At 36.3% G+C, this 25479-nt stretch overlaps 1 pseudogene; it reads left to right on the top strand.

Annotated features, from left to right (window-relative positions):
* The first annotated feature begins 3805 nt into the window (after positions 1–3805).
* LOC135225861 (uncharacterized) lies at positions 3806–18576 on the top strand (annotated as a pseudogene).
* Positions 18577–25479: the final 6903 nt, after the last annotated feature.

Here is a 25479-nt window from a genome sequence, read left to right as displayed (position 1 = left end):
TTGATAAAATCTGTAAAGAGGTCACATGCTTTATGTTTTTTAATACCCATTCTCTCATTTAGTCACCAAGCCTTGATTTATTTCACAAAAAAATATACCAGTTTCAACACACAGCTACTCCAGCTTTCTTCATATGTTTATTCTTTACTTATTTATTTGCTTACCTATATACTGGTTTGCTGTATTCTTTTCAAGTCCATTTTTTATAACATGATAACTTGCTCTCTCTCTCTCTCTCTCTCTCTCTCTCTCTCTCTCTCTCTCTCTCTCTCTCTCTCTCTCTCTCTCTCTCTCTCTCAGGTAGTAATATTATCAAGATTGTAAATAATTGTTAAGAAATGTATTTAGTTCTGTCACTGTGTTCATACCTCACTTTGAAGAGCAACTTTTTTATTTTTTATTTATGCTAAAGGTTAGAATGATAGATTCATGATATTTTCCAAATCTTATTTTGAATACTAATTGTTATGCAATAAATACAGAGAAAATGTGGATACAGGCAGTGTAAAAAATGGCAGCTGCATTTGCACGACTTGACCACAAAAAAGAAAACAATATCAAATGTATAAGAATGACATCATATACGATATAAGGTATCAAAGGAACAAAATAATGAAGACGATGATACAGAAAACATTTCCATCAAATTTCTCATCAGCACTTCATATCATAAAAATACATCCGCACTTAAGTTTACATATAACACAAACTGTATACATAAAGGTAATAATTATGCATGCCTCAAACGATTATAATATTTTCGGAAAAAAGTACAAAAAGGTATTCTTCAGTCTGGCTGGATGTAACTGATGACGTTTCACAAGGGGTGGGGGGTAGATTTCAGATCTCCCACGAACGCTTATTTTTTTATATTTTTTCCGTGCGTAGATAATTTTTTCTGTGGGCGCTTATGGGTTTGAAAGTAATTGTAATTGTAATGTGTCATATACCAATTGAAAGGGCATTCTTTATGAAAATTTATGTAAGAAAAATGGGTAAATATTTATATAAAATTTAAAAATTTATGGTCCGTCTTTGATCTAGAATTCCTCGAAAATTTCTGAGACCACCTATCAATTTTATTTATCCATTATATGGTAAATTTTATCAGCTTTCGAATACATTTTTCAGTTTCTTTCTATCTTCATCCCTTAGATACGCAACGAAACGTGAATGTATGTAGGTTGACGGATGAAGTAATTGCACATTTTTGCGTGCGTAGATAATTTTTTTTTTTGTGCGCGCTTGTGGGTTTGAAAGTAATCGTAATTGTAATGTGTCATATATCATTTGAAAGGGCATTCTTTGTACTTTACGTAGTATACGGCAACATGTAAATAGATGAAAATTTATATAAAAAAAAGCCATCGTAAAATAGTTATATAAAAATGTTATCGTAAATATAGTTTCATAAAATATGGTCCTTTTTTTAACTGATGACGTTTCACAAAGGGCGGGGATAGGTTTTAGTACCGGCTCGTGAGCAGACCCGATATACTTTGACTCTGGTCCTATCCTCCATGCATTTTAATACATTTTGATATGTTTGTTGACTTATTAACGTACTTTTTTTTTTTTTAAGTGAGATATCTTCTTTCTGTATTTAATTTTACCTCCGCTTACTTCTTACTAAAAAGCACCATATTCTTTGGCCCGTTGCTGAACAACCACTGGTTCCATGCAATGTAAAAACACCATATAAACAAATAAACATATTCTATGGAAGCTTCTCGAATTTTAAGTCAGTGGCCCCTTTGGTGGGATTGTTCTATATGAATAGCGTTCATATTTTGAATAATAATAATAATAATAATAATAATAATAATAATAATAATAATAATAATAATAAAATTCGCTCCATGAAAATCACTTTCCCCAAAACGATAAATACATGAATTTGCATTCTTTAGCCGCCCCTCCCCCCAACCAAACAAACTCTCGTCTACGCCCATTTTAATTTAGGGACGCGGGTGGTGTTGCAAATGTATGCGAATATAGAGCACACAGAAAGGTTTTAAAGGGCGTCGGCCATGATGTGTGAATACGGCCATATCCGGTCAGCGATAGGAGGGAAGGCTCCCACCTAAATCGCAGGTCATAGCCGCCAAAGGGCGCCGTTAAATGAAGATAAAATAGAAATTTGATGTATATTACTAACAGGATACAACATTGCTAGAGATACTGCAAGAATGAAACAGGCCTATATAAAAGGAGGTATCGATTAAAATCCCGCAAACGCATAACTTAAAAATGCCTATAGTCCTAGGCCTACCTATCATGTACGTGGCAACATGGTACTACGTAATTGTAAAGGATTTAACTCGTTCTTATGTAGTTAATCCACGAGAGTAAAATGGCTTCATGTGTCTCGTGAGAATTCGAAACTTGCTTATGAAATGTGTCTGATTTATTTTCCCCTGGTTTTGGCAGTTGAAGGGGGAGGGAGTGGGAGTGGAGGACCCACCCACTAAATGACGCACCTGTGATCAGGAATTTGGTTGCCGGCTGATTTCCGTTACTCTAACGTCCGCTGTGAACGCGGCCTTGCCCGAGAGAGGGAATGGAAGGTATAATATGCCTTTATCTATTTAGGGGTGTCTCGTCTAATAAGGGTAAAATTGGATATAGAATTTAGGCTGAAGGCCAAGGGGTGGGACCTATGGCGAGGTCATTCAGCGCTGAAACGTAGATTGACAGTCGTAAAAAGATTTGAAATTTGTAGTAACAGGAGCCAGGGAAATCTCGTAGTTGCACTATGGATCTGTTGTTAGGAAAGGGTTGAGGGCGGTAAGATAGACGAAAGAGAAGACGAACGGAGGTACAGCAAAGGAAGGAAAGGGGCTGCAGCTAGGTACCGAAGGGAAGCTTCAAAGAATCTTTAGTGATAAGTTAAGTATATCTTAGTTTTACCAGACCACTGAGCTGATTAACAGCTCTCCTACGGCTGGCCCGAAGGATTAGATATTTTTACGTGACTAGGAACCAATTGGTCACCTAGCAACGGGACCTACAGCTTATTGTGGGATCCGAACCACACTACATCGAGAAATGAATTTCTATCACCAGAAATAAATTCCTCTGATTCTGCGTTGGCCGAGACGGGAATCGAACTTCAGACCACCGGATTGGCAGCCGAGCGCGAAAACCACTCGTCCACCGAGGAACTATCGTTATTGATGATACAATTCATTTCAACCCTAATGCAATTCTTCTTGCATTCTAATAGCCAATTTTTTTTATAGGTTTATCCATTGATTCAACTTCTTTTTCCTAATGAATGATCTCCTCTTTCTGCATTTTCCATCATTTTTTTTTTGTTACTCTTTCGAATGAACGCCGCCACCATATTCTTTGGAAGCTTCAATTTCAAGTCAGTGACTTGTTGGTGGGCTTGTTCCATATGAATAGGCTTCTTCATCGTCTGGATAATAATAATAATAATAATAATAATAATAATAATAATAATAATAATAATAATAATGAATAAACACTGTATTCTTTGCAAGCTTGAAGTTCAAGTCAGCGACGCTTTTGTTGGTGGGCTTGTTCTATATGAATAAGGTTCTTCATCTTCTGGTTAATAATAATAATAATAAACACTATATTCTTTGTTGGCAAATAGAATTTCAAGCCAGTGTTCTTTCATCTTCTGAGTAATCATATTTCATGCAGCTCTGCTTGACAAGTTGTCTTGAATTTATTGTTTACAGTGTGTGCGACACTCGCAATAAAGACCCCCCCCCAAAAAAAAAAAAAAACAATAAACAAAATGCTGTCATCTAAACGAAGATAAACATCAACCAAAGCAATATTTCATGACGTTGTGTCAAACGGAAACAGGAATCCATATATAGACCCACCCGACCGGAACTACTTTTTTACTTTTATCTCCGTCAGTATCATTCGAACGAGCGCCGTTGGTTGGCACTCGCCTCCGTTGGGGAATTTGTCCTCGCTACTTTCGTGAACAGTCGAGTTCGTGTCTATTAAATTTTACAGCAAGTGTGAGTCTGTTAAATGTTACGAGAAGTTAGTGTCTGTTAACTGTTACAGCAAGTTTGAGCCTGTTAAATGTTAAAAGTTTGTGTCTGTGAAATGTTACGATAAGTTTGTGCCTTAAATGTTACAAGATATTTGTCTGTTAACTGTTACAAGTAGCTTTCGTCTGTTAAATGTTACAAGAAATTTGTGTCTGTTAAATGATACAAGAAATTTGTGTCTGTTAAATGTTACAAGAAATTTGTCTATTAAATGTTACAAGAAGCTTGTGTCTGTTAGCTGTTAAAGCAAGTAACATCCTGGTCTAAAAAGATCTACAAGTCACGAAAAGAGTTCCAATGCCAACCAATTTTCGTTTCAGCCTCCTGTTCTCCCTCTCATTTCCTCGGTGTTCCCATGGCTGATATGACGCTGATTGCACTACTCCTGAAGGCGAAAAAATAACGGCTTATTTCTTCACTTCGGACCCACACCTATTGGTCTACGGTCATGAATTCCAAAGGTAAGGTTTTCGTTTTCTGAAAAGATTGTCTCTGTCCGCACTTTTTTCTGTCCGCTGTCTGCACTTTTTTCTCCGCACTTTTCCCTGTCTCACTTTTCCTCCGCATTTTTTTTTCGTCTGCTTTTTCCCCTTCACTCCTTGTTCCGCGACTTTTTTCTGTCTTGCCTTTTTTTCCTTTTCCGCACTTTTTTTTTCCCTGGTCCTGCACTTTTCCTTCCCGAACTTTTTTTCCTGTTCCTCCCCCGCACCCCTTTTTCCTTCCCGCACTTTTTTCTGTTTCCTTTTGCACTTTTTTTTCGTTCCGCACTTTTTTTTTTCTGTCTGCACTTTTCCTTCCTTCACTTTTTCTGTTCCGCACTTTTTTCCTGTCCGCACTTTTTTCTTCCGCCCGTTGTTCTGTCGCACTTTTCCTTCGCTTTTTTTTTTTCTGTCTGCACTTTTCCTTCCGCAACTTTTTTGTCACTTTTTTTCTGTCCTGCACTTTTCCTTCCGCACTTTTTTCTGTCCGACTTTTTTGTCTGTCTGCACCTTTTCTTCCGCACTTTTTTTCTGTCCCGCACTTTTTTTTCTTGTCTGCACTTTTTTCCTCCGGCTTTTTTCTTGTTTTTCTGCAATTTTTTTCCCTCCGCACTTTTCTTGTTTTTTCTGCACTTTTGCAGCTTTTTTTCCGCCACTTTTTTCTGTCTGCACCTTTTTTCACGTCTGCAACTTTTCCTTCCGCACTTTTTTCTGTCTGCACTTTTCCTTCCGCACTTTTTTCTGTCTGCACTTTTCCTTCCGCACTTTTTCTGGTCCGAGACCCTTTTTTCCCTGTCTGCATTTTCCTTCCGCACTTTTTCCTGTCGCCCACTTTTCCGCCCACTTTTTCTGTCTGCACTTTTTCCTCCGCATTTTTCTCGTCGCGCACTTTTTTCTGTCTGCCACTTTTCCTTCCGCACTTTTTTCACCCTTTTTCCTGTCCCGTCTGCACTTTTCCTTCCGCACTTTTTTCTGTCTGCACTTTTCCTTCCGCACTTTTTCTGTCCGCACTTTTTTCTGTCTGCACTTTTCCTTCCGCACTTTTTCCTGTCTGCACTTTTCCTTCCGCACTTTTTTCTGTCTGCACTTTTCCTTCCGCACTTTTTTCTGTCTGCACTTTTCCTTCCGCACTTTTTCCTGTCTGCACTTTTCCTTCCGCACTTTTTTCTGTCTGCACTTTTCCTTCCGCACTTTTTCTGTCCGCACTGTTTCTGTCAGCACCTTTTCTGTCAGCACTTTTTTCTGTCAGCACTTTTTCTGTCAGTACTTTTTTCTGTCCACGCTTTTTCCTTTCTGCACCTTTTCCTTAAAAACTATTGATCTTAAAAACTATTGATGCTAGAGGGCTGTAAATTGCTATGTTGATCATCCACCCTGTAGCCTTTGTAGTTTTCATTTTATTTAAGGCTAAAGTTAGCCATGATCGTGCTTCTGTTCTGGCAAAGCAACAACACAGGCCACCACGGGCGGCTGAGAGTTGTATGGGCAACGGCTCATGGAGCATTATACCGAGACCACCGAAAGATGGATTTATTTTCGGTGGCCTTGATTTTAAATTGTACAGAAAGCTCCATTGCACCAAAGAAACTTAGGCTCAATTTTATTACTTCGATTAGATAAGATATGGGACATTTGCACTGTAAATTTTCCATTTTTGTCGATGACTTGGTACGGTCGATTTTGGGTAACACCACACAGTTTAGGGACCCAAATTCACTGCTCCCTCGTGTGTGTATATAAGAAGTTTTCTTTAATCTTTTTAACTTCTTTCAACAGATCTGCGGTCAGAAGTATATTTGCTAAAAAAATGATCAGTTTGCTTATAGATGCAGAGATTTTAAAAAAAGCAAAGGGAATCATCGTTGCCAATTTAGCAGAAGTCTCCACATAGGCCGATAGTTTCACTACGAACTGTTTCCATGAATTTTAGCTGTCATAGTAATGCAGTAATGATACAGTTGCTCTAATATTTATGTATATTGCAAATAGATACGGGAAAATCGTTTATTTCTAAGGTTTTGGTTAGGTTTTATACCCGAGTTTTGCATGGGTAAACACAGACTAATTGGCAACGGTGAAGGGATTAAGCTCTGCACCTCACGCGAATAGTGTAGTGTGGTCGCCACGGTCTTGGTATAGGCCGTGGTGGTCGCTACTGTTAGTGAAGTGAGCTTAGGAGCGCCTCAGTGGCGTGGTCGGTATGGTGTTGGCGTGCCACCTCAGTGGCCGCAAGTTCGATTCTCGGCCACTCCATTGAAGCGTGAGAGATGTGTATTTCTTGCGATAGAAGTTCACTCTGGACGTGGTTCGGAAGTCACGTAAAGCCGTTGGTCCCGTTGCTGAACAACCACTGGATCCATACAAACACCATGAAAACAAACAAACAAACAAAGTGAGCGCTTAGGAACCTGAACTAGGAGAGATTTGAGTAGCATTTCTCACGCAAACGTGTTACGGAGGCTTAAGATCACAGTATGAAAACTCCAATATTACAAAGTCATAGTCTAAGATGTAAAAATAAGAGTACGTAATACCTGCAATACATAAAAAAAATAACCCAATGGAAATGGAGTTACGGAAGTGATATGGCATGAAAAATGAACGAATTTCAGTGTGCCTTATTAAGCTATGAATTATTACGTTGTTTTCATTCATTGACAACACCAAATTACACGAAAAAAGGATTTGCACTCGAACTTCAGACGATGTTAATAGCGAAGTATTTATAGGCAACTAAAAAAGGATATACTTATATATATGACTGGTAAAAAAGTTCTGTTACAACAGAATTCTATCTCATAAAAGGAACCCATAAAAACGCCAAAATATAGAAAGTAAGTAGTTCTATATTTCAGAGACTGCTGTCTCTGTCTTCAGGTAGGTACTAATTACCTACCTGAAGAGAGAGAGAAAGAGACAGCACTCTCTGAAATATAGTACTACTTACTTTCTATATTTTGGCGTTTTTATGGGCTCCTTTATATATATATATATCTATATATAATATATATATATATATATATATAATAGAATATATATATATATGATATATATATATATCATATATATAATAAATATATATATATATATTATATACTATATATATATATATATATGTGTGTGTGGTGTGTGTGTGTGTGTATATATCTATATATATATATATCTATATATATATATATATACTATATATATATATAATATGTGTGTGTGTGTGTGTGTGTGTATGTGTGTGTGTGTGTTTGTGTGTGTGTATATATATGTATTCATTTACACAATTTTATGAGCAAAAACAAACAAATAATATCATTATATCAATATACGTTGGAACATAGCATTGAAGCCAGCGCAATAAACAGGCTTCATGATCCCCCCCACCCCCTACCCCCACCCCCACCCCCACTACGCAGACGGTCCCCCTCTGCTTCCCCCATCCCTCCTCCCAGAGAAATGTGTCATGAATACTTTTTCCTTTTATTTAAAAGGACAGTAAATGGACCAGGGTGGCGCCACGCTGAACAAAGAGTAATGGATATAGTAGTAAATGACAGCGAACCTTTATGATCAAATGAGGTTTGGGAGGAGGCAGGGGGGGGGGGGGGGGGTGGTTAAACGGGGGCGTGACTGCGGAAGAGGCGGCCTCCGCTATGATTCTTATCTCCATTATCGAGCCTTCCGGGTCTGGCGGTATGTCGAGGTTTTCGGGGATGAGGCTGCGACCCTCACGCAGGTCTCGTGCAGTGTTCTATCTTAGCTTAGACCCTCTAAACCCCGTAGCCCGTAGGGTGGGGCGGGGCTGGTGGCTAGTGCCGTCAGTGCACCTCATGCGGTGCTCTGTAGGCGTTACTTAAAGTTCTTTGCAGCGTCCCTTCTTTAGGCCTCTAACTGCAACCCCTTTTTGTTCCTTTTGCTGTACCTCCTTTCATATTCTCTTTCTTCCATTTTACTTCCCACCATCTCATGACAGTTGTTTCATGGTGCAACTGCTTCCAGGTTTTCCTCCTGTTACACCTTTCAACTCTCAATTTCCCTTTCAGCTCTGAATGACCCTGATTTATAAGTCCCAGCGCTTGGTGGGCCCTAGGCCGAAATTTTATATCCAATATTTCATTTTTGGCTCATCATCAAGGCGTTTCTCGTCTATTGTTAAACTTGACGTTGTCAAGCCTTTTACCAGTTTACTAATTGTTTAGTTTAATTTTTTCACATTAAGTGAGATCTCTTTTTTTCGGGATTACCATTTTCCTCTCTTACTTCGTAATGAACACCATAATAGTCTTTGGAAGCTTGAATTTCAAGTGAATGGCTGGCCCCTGTGGTGGGCTTGTATTCATATAAATAAGGTTAATCTTCTGAATAATAATAATTAATAATCATATATGTAGGGAGCAGACCTTCTTTGGTACATGATTTGTTGAAAATGATGGCAATTTTCAACGGATTAATCTTATACAGGGAATTTTCAATTCTCCTGACAATTCGTTTTCCTGACTCGGCTAGGTTGTTGAGTAGAACTCCAATATTCACATTTGTCAAAAAATATTTTGCATATCTCTTTAGACGCGTATAAAAATCAAGGCCAGTGATTTCAACGCATCTTGGTAGCTATCTGGTGATTTTGGTGTTTTCTTGGATACGGGTCTCATGTATCCTTGTACTGCATTTTTAATAATAATAATATCCTTTATTTCAGCTCAGGGCCTTATACATGGAATATACAAAATACAGACAGTAACATACACAATCTAGATACATGAGACAACATGATAGAAAATGAATAAACGGTACTTATGACAAATATGAATATTGGAATTCTACTCAACAACCTAGCTGAGTAAAAAAAAAGGAAGAATGATCAGGATAATGGAAAAGACCCTGTATAAGATTAATTCGTTGAAAACTGTCATTATATTCAGCAAAACAAATAATAATAATAATAATAATAATAATAATAATAATAATAATAATAATAATAATAATAATAATAATAATAATAATAATAATAATAATAATAATAATAATAAATTTGATTTTTTTCCTCCGCAGAAGAGAGCTTCAGAGGCAATCGTCTCCCTCGATGTGGTTCCTCCTTATCCTCCCGAATTCACCCGTCGTTTTACCCGCAGTCCACCACTTCGTCCGTGTCGGCAGTATCTCCGCCCTTTTACGATACCTTCGCGGGGGAAGGCGACGACAGGCCCATCAGAGTGGTCAGTGCCGCGGACTTGGAGAATGAGAGTTACTCTTCCAAAAGCGCGCGTCAGCTGTCCAAAGTCAATCTCATCATGTCGTCCATCTTGTTTCTTTCGCAGGTGAGTGAGGGATCTGGTTGTGGTCACAGTCTAGAGGAAGGTATGCTTTGTTTTTGCTTTTTATTCTTGAGGGTTCAGTTTAAAAGGTGATGCAAACTAAACTTATGGAGTACTTTCTTGTACAAAGACTACTGAAGTACTTTCTTGTACAAAAAAATGCAATATGTCATTGTAAAAAAAAAACTGAAGTGCTTTCTTGTACAAAGACTGAAGTTTTTCTTTAGTACAAAAACTGAAGTACTTTCTTGAACAAAAACTTAAGTCTTTTATTTGTACAAAAACTTAAGTACTTTCTTTAACATAAACTGAAGTATTTTTTATACAAAAACTTAAGTACTTTCTTGAACAAAAACTGAAGTATTTATTGTACAAAAGCTGAAGTACTTTCTTGAAGAAAAACGTAAGTTTTTTATTTTTTTTTATTTTTTTTTTTTTTTTTACAAAAGCTGAAGTACTTTCTTGAACAAAAACAGGAGTTTTTTTGTACAAAGATGAAGTACTTTCTTGAACAAAAACTGGAGTTTTTTTTTTTTTTTTGTACAAAGATGAAGCACTTTCGTGAACAAAAACTGAACCGATTCTTATGAGAGACTCTTAACTGTTCCTCATAATTGATAATTCAGCCACACAATTGAGTGCCTAAACAATAGGCCTGCAGTCTAGGATATAGTTTTTTGTTTTAATTTTTATTTTTGGGGATTCAGTGTAAAACGTGATGCAAATGAAACTTGTGGAGTAATTTTTTGTTAAAAAAAACTTGCACGATTTTTGTGACAGAATCTCTGAACTATTGCTGATAATTGATAATGCTACCACCCAGTTGAATGCCTAACCAGCAGGGTTCTGAATAATAATGATAATTAAATAATGGCAAATAACAATGTAACTTGTTCAGTACAGCAATCAGACAGGTAAGGCAATGGATATGAATTATATCATTAATGTTGATCGTTGCTAAAGTGTTTTGCTCCTGTTGAGATACTTTGCACTTCACTTTCGTATCCGGAAGAGTAGCTTTTTCTAATTTAGGGTCCTAGAATAATTTTGAGGACTATGCAAGCAGTCTCCGTCCTTTCCAAACAGGGTTACTGGAGATTTCTGAGGAGCTGATAGAGCATAACGGATGAATATTCCTTGCTAAGTTACTTATTATTTTCTTCCTTGCCCTCTTCTTTGCCCATTTCCATATGGGGTCGCTGTTCCCTACCAGCCTTCTTTCTTCACCTTCCTCTGTCCAATGCATCCTGACTTCTTAGACCTTTCTTCTCCCACATGTCATTCGCCAATTTATCCTTCCATCTGAACTTCTTAGCCTTCCCTTTCTATCCTCTCCTTCCCTCTGCCTCCATCCTTCCGAGTCTGTAAAATTTAGAGGCAAGTAACTCACTATGAAATTACCTTAGTAAACTAACTGATGGGCAGACCACATAGGACAAAATCGCCATGACTGGAATAAACAATAAATAGTTAATAATTAATGCATATAAAAATGCAAGGAGAATAGTATTAGGGTAGTAATGCATTGCACCTTCGCTTGAACTTTGAAGTTCCAATTGCACGACTTCCTCAGGAAGACTGTTCCACAGTCCAAAGGTGTGAGGAACGAAGGACCTCTGGAACTGAGAAGTTCCACAGAGAGGCACATTTACTGCGAATTGGAGCTGCTGTTCAGAAAATCGGGTTGCTCTTGGCAGGAAAACGGGGTCAGGGATCTATTGTATCTTTTCCAGGTGAATTCCAACCATTTTTTGTTTTAGTCGATGCATTTGATGAAATCAGAGAGATGTATCCTTCATTTTATTGATGTTTTGTTTTTTCAGCTAGTGATTGCAGGCTGTCTCTGCCGCCCTGTCGTGATCATGGGCGGGCTGTGGGTGGCCATTCTGGTCCTGGCTCAGGCTGTGTTGGGTCTTCATACTTCTCAGAAATTCAGACATTCCCTGTAAGTTGAGTCTTCAGAATTCTGAGTGATTTTGATCTTCAGATATTCACTGCCAGTTAGTCCTTGTTCTTTGCCCTGTTCATTTATACATTTATTGATATTTTTACACCTAAAATTTAATTTTTTGCCCTGACTCCTATTAAAAGCAATTCTGAATACAGCAGAGAATTATTGGAGGGGTTGTTAATCTGACCTATTACTTTTGCGGATAGAATTTGTGTAATGTCACAGAATATCCTACAAAGGAAACTAGAGGTTAAATCTTTCCCCAAAAATTAAATCACTCTCGACACATGTAATCCTCAAAAGGGTGAAAATAAGAGAGGTTTCAGAAGTATATTATTATTATTATTATTATTATTATTATTATTTTGGTCTATCACAGTCCTCCAATTCGACTGGGTGGTATTTACAGTGTGGGGTTCCGGGTTGCATCCTGCCTCCTTAGGAGTCCATCACTTTTCTTACTGTGCGCCATTTCTAGGAGCGCACTCTTCTGCATGAGTCCTGGAGCTATCTCAGCCTCTAGTTTTTCCGGATTCCTTTTCAGAGATCTTGGGATCGTGCCTATTATTATTATTATTATTATTATTATTATTATTATTATTATTATTATTATTATTATTATTATTATTATTATTATTCAGTAAATGAAACGTATTCATATGGAACAAGCCCACCAAAGGGGCCATTTACTCGAAGTTCAAGCTTCCAAAGGATATAGTGCTCATTAGAGAGATAGAGAATGTAAAGGGAAATGAAGAAAGAAGAGATCTCACTAGCTAAGAAGAAAAGAAATAAATTGATAATTTAATGAACACATAAAAACGAATCAGTATCCTGTCCTAAGACTCCGAGAGGCTTTGGGTCGGCTTGAAATTGAGTGACTTCGAAACCTGTGACCCTTTACCGATGTGTTGCAGGGTAGTGGGGCATGCTTGGCTCTCTGGTCCTGGTGTGCCTGGTCTGCTTGGCAGCAGCTGGGTACCTCTTCTCGGGGCAGATGACGGTGGCTTGCGTCTCCACCTTCCACCGACCGGACCACGCTTCTGGTAGGGAGTTTGCTGTATATATATATATATATATATATATATATATATATATATATATATATATATATATATATATGAATTGAAAAAATTAATAAAACTCATAGCATGAATCCCTCCTCTCACTAGAAAAACACACATATATAAACATCTAATAAAAGGAGCCCTTAAAAACACCAAATATAGAAGAAAGTCCTACTGTATATCAGAGACTGCTGTCTATCTCTTCACTACCTACCTGAAGAGAGAGACAGCAGTCTCTGAAATATAGTAGTACTTTCTTCTATATTTTGGCAGTTTTATGGGCTCCTTTTATTACGTAGATGGAATTCTGTTGTAAGAGAACATATTTACGAGTCATGTATAAATATATAATATATATATATATATATATATATATATATCTATAATATACTATACATATATATATATATATATATATATATATATATATATATATATATATATATATATATATTGTGACGAAGTGCCAAGTATCTGGTTACTACACTTACCATTCATTAATTGATACCTCACCAAAGCCAGACACCTGAACCCTCATTACAGGTACTAAACGACTGAATACTCTAAAGGCAACAGTGATCCCTTAACAACTTACCAGTATTGCAGAAAATCAGAACTAAGTTCATCAAAAACAGGTGGGTGAGGTAAATCTTGTGAAGTAATTAAATTAAATCAAAATGGGCATCACTCCATCAACAACTTTAAAGGTCTAAGTATTTCCCTGATTTCAGAACTCTAAGTACTTCCCTGGTTCTAAGTCACTTCAAGTTAATTGAAGAAAAACAGATCAATTACCACTCTATGTTTCTAACTAACATAAAATGCAAATATACTGGTTAGAAATGAAATCACTTATAAAAATTTTAAATACAAAAATTTATTATTAAACTCAAAACTTATAAGTGAAATTCACAATATCAGGAAAGATTACTGTTACTTGAAAACAATGTAAAGTTTAATTAATTCTTGAATCAATTAAGCAAAATTAAATCAAAATTAATTTATCACAAAATCCAAGAAAATTAATTCAATCAAAATTCAAAAGTGTTGGGCAATAATTGAAATTTGGAAATTAATTCACAAGTGCTAAACAATAATAAAACTTGAAAAGAATTCTAAGTAAATGCAAATTAATTCACAAGTGTTAAATTTAATTAAATGTGCAACGATTATGAAAATAACTAAGGAATATAAAATAAAAAAAGACACATTTCAATAAGAAAATGGATAAATGCACAAAACATAAAAATCACTTCAAATGAAACAAACACAAAAATTTGCAATATATAAAAATGTAAATAGTTTCACTCAAACCATTGTAACTATTAGTTATCAGTTTTTACAAAACCTTTGTAACCATCAGTTATTAGTTATTAATTAACCACTGTTCCCATTAGTTATTAGTTGCAACTAATACAAATATAACACACTTTACCTTGGTATACCAACTTCTTTCTTTCTTTGCTGCAGGCTTGTTTCACACTTTCACAAAACCAGGCGCCGTTACACAACAATGTTTGTTCAGATTCCACAAAAACACTAAATAACACTAAATAACTCTAAGAAATATCAAATCTGAAATTTACAAGCTACGAGTGACCATTCAATAAGTACGAAATCGTTACGTTACTTTAAAATCAAAAGTGCTATGCTATGGAGAGAGAGAGAGAGAGAGAGAGAGAGAGAGAGAGAGAGAGAGAGAGGGAGAGAGAGAGAGAGATGTGATCGCTTTGAGTATCTAAGCCCGAATGAAATCTTTCATTTCGCACAAGAGCTGGGCAGCGGAGATGACACAAAACGTTTTGGGACACAATTCCTTCTAGAAGCTTCGAAATCTTATGCAACTTTACATACAAAATGTTAAACCTGCACATGGCTTCAAGCAAAGATGAACGCGTATCAAACGAGTCTGCTCAACAGACACGACTGAATCGAAACGGAGGTCGAGCGATAATTAAGATTGGCATGTTTTTAAAAACACAAAGAAGACTCAAGCTCCCTTCATCTCGAGGAGATGAAAAGTTACTGAAACAATTCTAGCTTTGAACGGACAAAGATATTCTCTCTCTTTCTACATTCTATGTTATATATTCTTTTTATAATATGTAATGCAGAAATCTGAACACACATTTTAAACATCCTATCTCTAAGCTATCTAGGAATCTGAAAAAAATGTTGCCAAAATCTTATACACAATATTCTATATAGTCAAAGAGGGGATATATGCATTTTGAAAGTAGATATATATATATATATATATATATATATATATATATATATATATATATATATATATATATATTAATTTATTTATTTATATATGACCCGTGTATATGTCCTGTTACACAAGAATTCCATCTACGTAATAAAAAGAGCCCATAAAAACGCCAAAATTTAGAAAGAAAGTACTATATTTCAGAGACTGCTGTCTCTCTCTTCAGGTAGGTAGTGAAGAGAGAGACAGCAGTATGAAATATACTACTTTCTTTCTATATTTTGGCGTTTTAAGGGCTCCTTTTATTAGATATTTATATAAGCGTGTGTGTGTTTTGTTCTAGTGAGAGGAGGGACCATACTCTGATTTTTATTCATTTTTGAAATTCTTTTATCTCCATTTCTAATCATTCTAATGATTCCATTAGAGACTGTTATCTGTTTTAACTGCATATGAACATCAAGTTCGTTTAATTAAGGAATCCAAATTAATTTGGAGCTTTTCGTATTTATTGTGATGTAAAGAGTGATTACAAGGAAGCTGCTTTGAAATTATTGGGCTATGATGACACCAATCTAAGAACCGCATACACACACACTCACACACACACACACACACACACACATATATATATATATATATATATATATATATATATATATAATATATATATATATATATAGGATATATATATATGTTATGGACCCCTCTTGGGTTCATCAGGATCTTAAAATAAAAAAAGAATAAAATTTCGGCGACTGAGAAAATTTGGCAGCCATTGAGGCAGACAAATTATTTATTTATTTTTTTTTTTTTTTACAAAATTCTATAAAAATTATTCAAATCTACTTATCACCTTATTTCCAGTTGTAAGACTCTACGTAGTGGATGTGGTGTCCCTTATAGCTTCTCTCCCATGTCTGGCTTCGGCTATTGTATGTCTCATCAGCACCGCCCTAGCTGCCCGGGGGGCGTGCCCCCCTAAGGTAAGATGCTGCGAAGCATTAACAAAATCTGTCGGGGTTTCAGAGAGATTTGAGTTTAAGATATAAATCTAATCGTAGAGAGCGTCTTCTGAAAACGGTTATTGCTGAATATTTTATAATAATAAATAAATGTAAAGGAAAATTTTGTCATAGAACTTCACGGGATATTTTACAGCTGACACTCGAATATTCTGGCCGAAATTTATTATTATTATTATTATTATCGAAAACAGCTGTTGTTTTTAATAACACTGGCCCAAGAGAGGGACTCCTTACATATTATTATTATTGTTGTTTAAAGAAAAGTCATAATCACACTAGTCCAATAAAATGGGAGAGTAACTCCACAGTAGTATGACTGTTTTATTTTGTATTTTAAAAGATATATACATACAGCAGAAAGAATTCGATGACCTGCACAGTTATTAATATTATTAAGTGTTATTGAAAACAGCTGTTGTTTTTAATAACACTGTCCCAAGAAAGGGTATTTTTACGCATTGTTATTACATTTTTTTTTTTTTTTTTTTGCTATTTGTTTGGCCTATCACAGCCATCCTATTCGACCGGGTAGTTTTTATAGTGTGGGGTTCCGGGTTGCATCCTGCCTCCTTAGGAGTCCATCTCTTTTCATTATTATTATTAGTATTACTTTATTCCCGACAGCCAAAGAACCACGCACCTTTCGTTCTGTACCTCCCCCGCTGGGGGGAGAGGGCCTACGGAAGCGACCAGCAGACGATCATCCAATCAGAAGCCACGGACTCTCTGTCTTCAATACCCTCTGGATCACCTTCTGGACCAAATCCTGGAAGGAGGGAACGCCCTGCCTCCCCTCCACCCTCCTACAATCAAGTCACAGAGGAATCCTTTGCCTAATTCCGAAGGCTACGGAAACACATCCTTCGAGATGTTGATGTTGGTCGTTTGTTATAATGAGTTTTCGATGTAATTTTGTGATGATTTTGTTAAACTTGCAAGAGGAAAATAATAATGTTATACGTCTGTGCTTCAAATAGGCATATTTTGTTTTTGTTTTTTGAGACGCATTTACTTAAATATTCAAATTATAGAGAAAACGAATCAACACTTCTGTTCTACGTATAGGCCTACATTTTCAAAGACGAATTTGCTATGCTATTTACCTAGAGGAGAGAAAAAATGTAAAATTGTGCTTGTCATAGTTCTAGATTTTTCCATACGGGAAAACGGAAGCATTTGCTAAAATATTTTACTTTGAGAGAGAGAAAAAAATCTTGCACTTCTGCGCTCTCCGTAGGCCTATACTATTATTTTGAGCCGGATTTGATAAAATATCCAACTTAGAAAACAAATCTTGCACTTCTGTCCTTCTTATAGAGCTACATTTTTAAAAATCGAATTTGCGAAAATACAGAGAAAACAAATATTGCACCTCTGTTCTCCTTATATGCCTACATCTTTTAAAGACGAATTTGCTAAGATATTTATCTTTGAAAACAAATCTTGGTATTCTGTGCTTCGCATAGGCCTACATTTTTTTCATAAAGGAAAACAGCTTTATTCATATCCCAAAGCTTGTATTCAAATCAATAAGTTACCTGAACAAAAATCTGTAATTTGCCTATGAAACTTTTAAGTATGCGGTATATAGGTCTATAATCAAGAAAAAAAAAAGATAGCAAGGAGCACATACATAATTACTATACTAACTTTTTATTCAAGCTTCGACAAATATCTCCACTCTACGTATGTAAGTTGATCATTTTTTCATAAACTTTACACTCTTCATATCATAATATATGGCTACTAAATTCCTAATTGTTGTCTTTTGTAGTTTTTCACTCTAATTATGATGCACCAGTTTACAAAATAGTGTCGACTATTAATTCACAGCACTCGTGCATCTGGTATCTAGCCCCATCCTTTACGAAGCTCCTGATTGGCTAATGATCAGCCAGTCACAGGGCTGGAAACTCGCCAGTGTCTCCCAAACTGTCACCGAGTAAACATCTCAGCTTTTGAAAGACATGTTTGTCAGGAGAGGTCGGAGCGGAGATGTTTCCAGACTGGTGAGTTTCCAGCAGCGATGCCATTTTTTCTTCACAACATTGGCTTTTAGCAATGTTACCACACGCAGCTCTTCTGATTTTTTTTTTTACGTTATTTATGATTTAATGGTTATAATGCTTATTTTCCGATGTAGAATTATTTTCTGTGACGTTAAAAAACTACTCGTCACTAGCTAACTTAAAGTATTTTTGACGAAAAAAAATAAAAGATTTCAATGAAATTCATTTGAATAGATGAGCAGGATATATTTAATAACCTTATTTTCATAATAGAACATAAAAAGGCAAAGTGAAGAATTTTATTCCTCGCCAATCAAGATCGTTGTAAGGGATACCAGATGCGCAGGTGCTGTGAATTTAATGATAGCACAACTGATTTCCACTGAACTTGCTGTATTTGATAAGTATGTTTTCAAAGAACTGTCTTGTCTTGCATTAAACAATTCATGATGACTGTGAAAAGAATAAAACGTATATGTTCTTTACGTTTTTATTTTCATTTTCAAAAATTCTCTAATCACTAGGTTACTGTTTTCATTGAATACCGTTAGAGGTCGACCATTTTTACCCTTAAACTCCATGGTAACTTTCATGGGCTTAAATTTCCAAAAAGTATAGATCACTTTGTGAAATGCCATTTTTTTGTAATTGATGATATTATTATTATTATTATTATTATTATTATTATTATTATTATTATTATTATTATTATTATTCAGAAAATGAAGAACCCTATTCGTATGGAACAAGCCTGCCACAGGAGCCATTGGCTTGAAATTCAAGCTTCCAAAGAATATCGTGAAGTTCATTCGAAAGAAGTAACAGAAGGTAATGGGAAAAGCAGAAAGAGATCAGCTATTAAAAAAAACCTAAATTAACAAATAAATAACTAAATAGTAGAGGAAAAGACCCCATATAGACTCCACTTTTCTAGCCCCGCCCCCCAAGGGGCGTGGCTACCCCCCCTCCTGATAAGCTCATGTAACGTACGTGAGGCCTAAAAAGGGGCGTGGCCACCCCGACCCCATATAGACTCCACTTGTCTGGGGGGCGTTGCCACCCTGACCCCATATAGACTCCACTATTCTGGGGGGCGTGGCCACCCCTGACCCCAAATTGACTCCATTTGCATTATAAGCTCATGTACTGTTGGACACAGGTTTCCCTGGTATACCGTCTTCCGAGACTTCGAAAAATTACTACATGGTAACAGTGTTTACTGAGGGAGATGGGGGGGGAGAACCCCTTCTCTGCTAACAAGAGTTCCACCAATAAGTTCTGGAGTTCGTTTGGTGGGCGGTGTTATTAGGAATGGTTGGAGAAAGACACACACACACACACACACGGAGTAAAAAGAATCTGAGCAGTTTATATTGTTGTACTGAAGATTGTTGTCTCACTTGTAATATATGTAAGTTTGTTTATTAAGGTTCCATTTAACTTTCGGCCAAGACGTTATCTTACAACCGTGTCTGTTATTATATATCGGTCATATTCATTACACAATACTTAAAATTGATCAACATTTTAAAGTTATATTGGTATTGCCGAAAATAACGAACATCATAAAAGGATAGTTTAACCTTATCATGTAAGCCAAGTTTACAGCATTGGTTGCAGTGCATTTCCTATCTCTCTCTCTCTCTCTCTCTCTCTCTCTCTTATACTAGCTAACTTATCTATATATCTCTTTCTCAGCTATACTAGCTAACTTAGTGATAAGAAAAACCCCTACGCTCAGTATGCAGTTCTGATATGTCATTAGTGTATTCAGGAGAGGATCAGTGACCCAATAATATCGAAGATTGCCCTTCCTGACAATACCCGTAAGCATAACCAAAGCAAAGAAACTTCTCATCTCTGATACTGTAATGTCATAAACTCTTGTTACCTTGAGTGTTCGCTTGATATATTACCCCATTTCACAACATGAAATTAACGATTGGATCTCTCTTCAGTCAGTTCCATTATAGAAATATTAAAAATAGAATAAAAAACTTTATTCCTGATATACTATCACCAAAATCGAAGGTGTGCGGCAAAAAATTATCGCCACCAATCCTTTGCCACACAGGATTAGCTGGTTTGACGTTTCTGACAACCTCCTAGGCCACCCTTACCTCCCCTCCCCCGCGTAGTTCATACAATGGAAGACGAGCAGTGCAAACGGCCAGCAACACCTCTAATAACGGCACTAAGTTAGGTACTAGAACCAATATCGATACAATAAGCTATGAAGGCGCACAAAATTAAAAACTTAAGAACGTCACATGACGTAAACATGTGTGGGACGACTTCTGCAACAAGTCATATGACGTGGTTGACCTTTTTAAGGGTTAACTGTTTTTTTTCTAAAATTATATATGCACTGATATATTATAGACTATATATTTCGTTGACCTCAGGTGATAAATGAAGTCATTTGGGCTTTCCTTATAGTGGCTGACATAAAGAGAGTATCATCTACTGAATTGACAGTTATCTTTTAAAATGTCCAACAGAGTATATGACCCCTATACTCAGAAACGTCAACGACGGCCAAAAAATATGCCATATTTTTACTCTTGTTCATATAACTTAGGTTTTACACCAAAGATACATTGAAAATATCAGTAGGATATAAAGCATTACATTTCAAATAATGGAAACTATTTTAATAGACTTCAAGAAGCTAATAAGCGAAAATAAGTGGTGAAGTATCATATCTGTATCGGCCACACCACAGTGAACAAAGTATACAGGTAAGGCAATTTGCCAACACTGTTACCGACCTCACTGTATGAAAACAGTGCTCGGTGAGTCATTCAGTTCTATAATTCAATGCTGTTAACAAAAAACGGTGATTAGGAAGACATCAAAAACATGTGGGACCTGAGTAAGTAGGAAAGTTTACTGCAATACTCTCAATATTGTATGGAGGCATTATGCCATTTTTTTTACAGATACTTCGAATATTATATCAAGAATATCATGGTTATAAATAAAACTTAAGTTGTGAATCTATGTTTATTAAAACATATAATCAAATAACTAGTGAGAACAAAATGAGAATATTTTAGGTCCTATTGCAAAAAATATAACATTTATATTATACAATCGAATACCTTGACCATCCACCCTCTCTCTCAGTCACTTCCCTAAATCTGTCGGGCATCGAATGAACAAGGTTGAAAATTTGCTGCGGTCTCCGTCTACAAATTTTCCACTGAGAGTTGATGTGAAACATGAGTTGCTGTGTTGTTCTCTCATGTTCCATTTTCCATGTGTTCACCATCTGGGCCCACACGTGTTCAATCACATTCATATCTGCTCCTTTCCTCGGCCATTCAAGAAGAAGCAGGCTATCCTGTCTGGCAAACCACTCTTGAACAACGTGAGCAGTGTGAACAGGATGGGCCCTGGTGGAAGGGAAAATTCCTTTTTCGTAACGAAGGCAAGGAGGTTTGCAGCAGCTTAACATACTTAGCTGCTGTAAACCGTCCCTCGATACGGAACACATCACCCATACCATGCAAACACACCCAGCCCCATACCTTGCAGGTGACATGGGTAGATCGAACAACCTCAACGATGTTACGGGGTTCATATCTGAATGAGAGAAAAAAATGGGAGTGTATAATATAAATCATATTATTATAAATGGCATATATATATATATATTTATATATATATATATATATATATATATATATATATATATATATATATATATATATACCTTTGGAGAATTTAAATTCTCAGTGATGAACAACACTGAAAGAATTCTCTTGTGTGTTTATTTATTTAAAATATTATATTTGAGGAAAAAGAGCAAATGATGCCACTGTCCCTTGCCTAATATTTATCTCAGAAATAGCTCTCTTATTTATGTTAACTCCCTTTGTATATTTTGACAGTCCACTTCCGTGGAACAAAATCTGAAGCTTAATGATTAATATAAAGAAGAATGCAATTGATAATTGATGCAAGTAAGGATTTTGCTTATCATACCGAGTTCTATTTGTTCGCCAACAATGCAGCTTCCCATGCGATGTGGACGAGAAACACTTCTCGTTAGTAAAGATGGACCCTGCCCCAAAGTCCAACCCTTATCAGCATGACGTTGGGCAAAATCAAGCCTTCCCGTCTTATGTCGCTCCATCAAGAGCTTCTTCGTCGCTGGAGTTCTGTGATGAATCCCAGCAGCGTGGAGTCTGCGTCGTACTGTCATCGATGACACTTTCTAATCCAAGGTCTTCATGATGGCTCGGCGTTGGTTAAGGGTTGCTCTCGAGCCGCACTGATAATGGCGTCATCCTCAGCTAGGGTGGTTTTCCGTGAACCCCCTGGCCTAGCTAAGAGAACATATTATCTTAAATTGTTAACCTATAATTTATATATCATCGCAATCAATTCTAGATTCTTCGAATTTTGTACTCGATGGATTGATCATAATTTAGTAAACATGGCTGTATATTTTTGGTTTCAAAAGCATATCAAATAGAAGGAGATTACATATATCCATAATATTCTCAATTTGGTTGGTGGTTATTAAAACTGTAAATCATTCCTGAGCCATCACTGAAATGATATTTAATAAATAAATTATAGCTATCAAAAGACACACAATGACTGTGACGGGGTGGGCACAAATAAAATGCTCTTATAGGCTTAATTTTACCGAGACAACTCACGTTGAAAACATGGGAACAATATTAATTAACTATTAATAGTAATAACCAGTAATATAGCATTTTTTTAGTTTTTTACTATTATTCTTAGCATCAGCAGCAGCAGCAGTAGCAGCTATTACTATTTTTATCTTAAGGTCAAATTGTTTTTTCTTTCTTTAGTGACTATTGACTTGGGTAAGCAGTAAATTATTATAATTATTAGAGTGAGAGATATCTGCATGTATGGTGGAGTAGTAGAACGATAGATACTGTGATTGATGGTAAAGCTACTGTTATACTTGTGCTTGGTTACCTCCTTCGCAATCTTCATTTGGACTCAGGGCATCAGCCATATGCTTGTATTACGAAGGTGAAGAAGAGATGGCCGCCTAGGAACATAACTGTCGGCAGGGTAGCAGAAATCCGTTTGTCACGCAACTTTTCAACTTTTTTTTTTCTTTTTACCAAAGAGAGAACCGTCAATTGCCTACAGATTGGTTTGAATAGTTAACTGGTTACAGTTGCTCTATGTGTTACAAATAAAAATTGAGCATTTTTACTGGACATTCATTTGAGTTAAAGCCTTGATTATACCGAAAAATGTTGGCAAAATCTCGTACTGATACCAGTCTTCATTACAGTGTTATTGACCAAAAACGTGACTGCACTGTCTGTGAAACCCACAGTAAGAGAGCTTTACCAATTACAAATAAACATTACCTTTTATCTGAAATGTTTTTAATCATACGTTTTGAAGTTAACTGTAATTGCGGTTGTTTTTTATTTATACTTAATGGTAATTGTAATTGTAACTGAAAAGTTCAAATAATAAAGTTACTTATTTGAAATTGTTATCCTAGAACAGGCCCTCTTACTTAGTCCAAATTGGCAACCGACGAGATGTTTTGAGTCGACTACCACCCAAGAATTTATTTATTATATTATTAAAGGAGAATCTTAACAAGCCAGCTACCAATTCTAAAAAAAATTGTATTCCATTTATTTCCTTTTTTTGTGCAAAAGGTTTTGTGAATTTTTTTTCCAATATTTAAGTTTTGTATTTCAGTATTATTGAAGCTGTAATTGTAATTCGATAACAGGTCAGGTAATTATGATTCTAATTGTAATAGACATAAAGCAAACGTAATTACCCCTAACCAGCTTATATTACATAAGATATGCGACAGTAGCTACTTCATACGAAATGGATGAGCATAAAAATAATGGGAACAAAAATAAAAAATTTTTTTTTGCATACATGGGAGAAAACTGAATAGAAATTCAGTGATTTTTCTACTACACTTCGGCATCTCTCGGGGCACCTGTGAATTGTTCAATCTTTAATAAATCGACTTTATCTTTCTCGGGATCTATGTGGTTCTGCACCCTTATTTGGCTAGGCAACCAATTCAAATCCTATCGACCTTGAAACCATTCCTGGAATATTCTGGCCGTATGGTGAAGTGAAGGGAGGAAGAAATCCTGAAGAATTTTAACGTATTTTTCACTGGTGAAGACCTTCAGTCTTGGTGATATCACATATACCATGTAAGGAAATCTAGGCCCACACGTTTACGGTTACAAGCCACTCCTGGCCACTTCGTAAATGTTTCCTTGGTATTATCTGAAGGAAAACAATCTGATTTTTTTTTTTTATAATTTACGCGTTGCCATCCGTAAAAGGGAAAATAATGATATATCGTTTGAGGAAATGTAATGCTAAGTAACAACCCCTGCATTAGGATAATGTTTATTCATCTATGAGGATTAATACTTATTACAAGTTTGCCTCCTCCAACCTCTTATACACTAAAACAGCTCGAAAGCTGATTAGTGGAATTCACGTTAAGAGAGGAACAGCACCACCTTTAGTAAACAGTGTTGTTACAAACAGACAATTAACATGACAGTAATGACCTGAGATGTTGCAATGCCCAGTAACAGCTAATCAATCAATCAGTCCCAGTAATCGTGTGATTTAATATATCACTTTGTTCGGTGATAACGATATCACTGCTACAGCACCTCTATTACACGCTAACAAGTTTGTCACCTAATCATGGCTAGACTGAGGTGTTGTATAAATTTTGATAGGGCTTCTGTCCTCTGCTAGTAGTATTCGTTATAGTCTCCAAATGAACAGCAACATATAGTTTCTCCGGGCGCAGATCGTCACTCTACGAGAAAGTGGGCTTTCAATAAGTGCTGTTGCACAGCGGTCTTGACGTTCCTCCCCTACAACAGTAAATAATGGAAAAGGAGGCAAGCTTAGACTGGGAAATTTGACCGACTTTGGATAGCATTTATTTATTTCATTTATTTATTAATTTTTTTAAAAACTATAAACCTTATAAACCCGTGAAATTATGAAACCTAAATTACAGTTGCCTTGGTCCTTTTGAACTCGAATAGTGATTCTTTCTCTTTACTTCCCAGAATACTAAATAGCGTTCCCATAAGTAAACAGGCTATAATTAATCTTGATTATCTAGGTATCTGCATGTTAATTAATTACGTATTTCAGTTCGAAGACCTCCACCACGAATGACCACCCGTGAGGATAACGACGACATTCGACGAGCATCATAAGAAGATCCTTTTACCAATACTATTGCTATTTGTGAACGTCTGGCATTAAATGTTTAGGCTATGACGGTGCGAAGACGTCTGCATGAGGCAGGAATACCTCATAGAATTCTTGCCAAGAAGGAATTTCTCGGCATCGTGCTGAT

Source organism: Macrobrachium nipponense, chromosome 13 (genome assembly GCF_015104395.2).
Source record: "Macrobrachium nipponense isolate FS-2020 chromosome 13, ASM1510439v2, whole genome shotgun sequence".
Lineage (NCBI taxonomy): Eukaryota > Metazoa > Arthropoda > Malacostraca > Decapoda > Palaemonidae > Macrobrachium > Macrobrachium nipponense.
The sequence above is the reverse complement of the archived record's forward strand: the minus strand, read 5'-3'. Positions and strand labels throughout refer to the sequence as shown.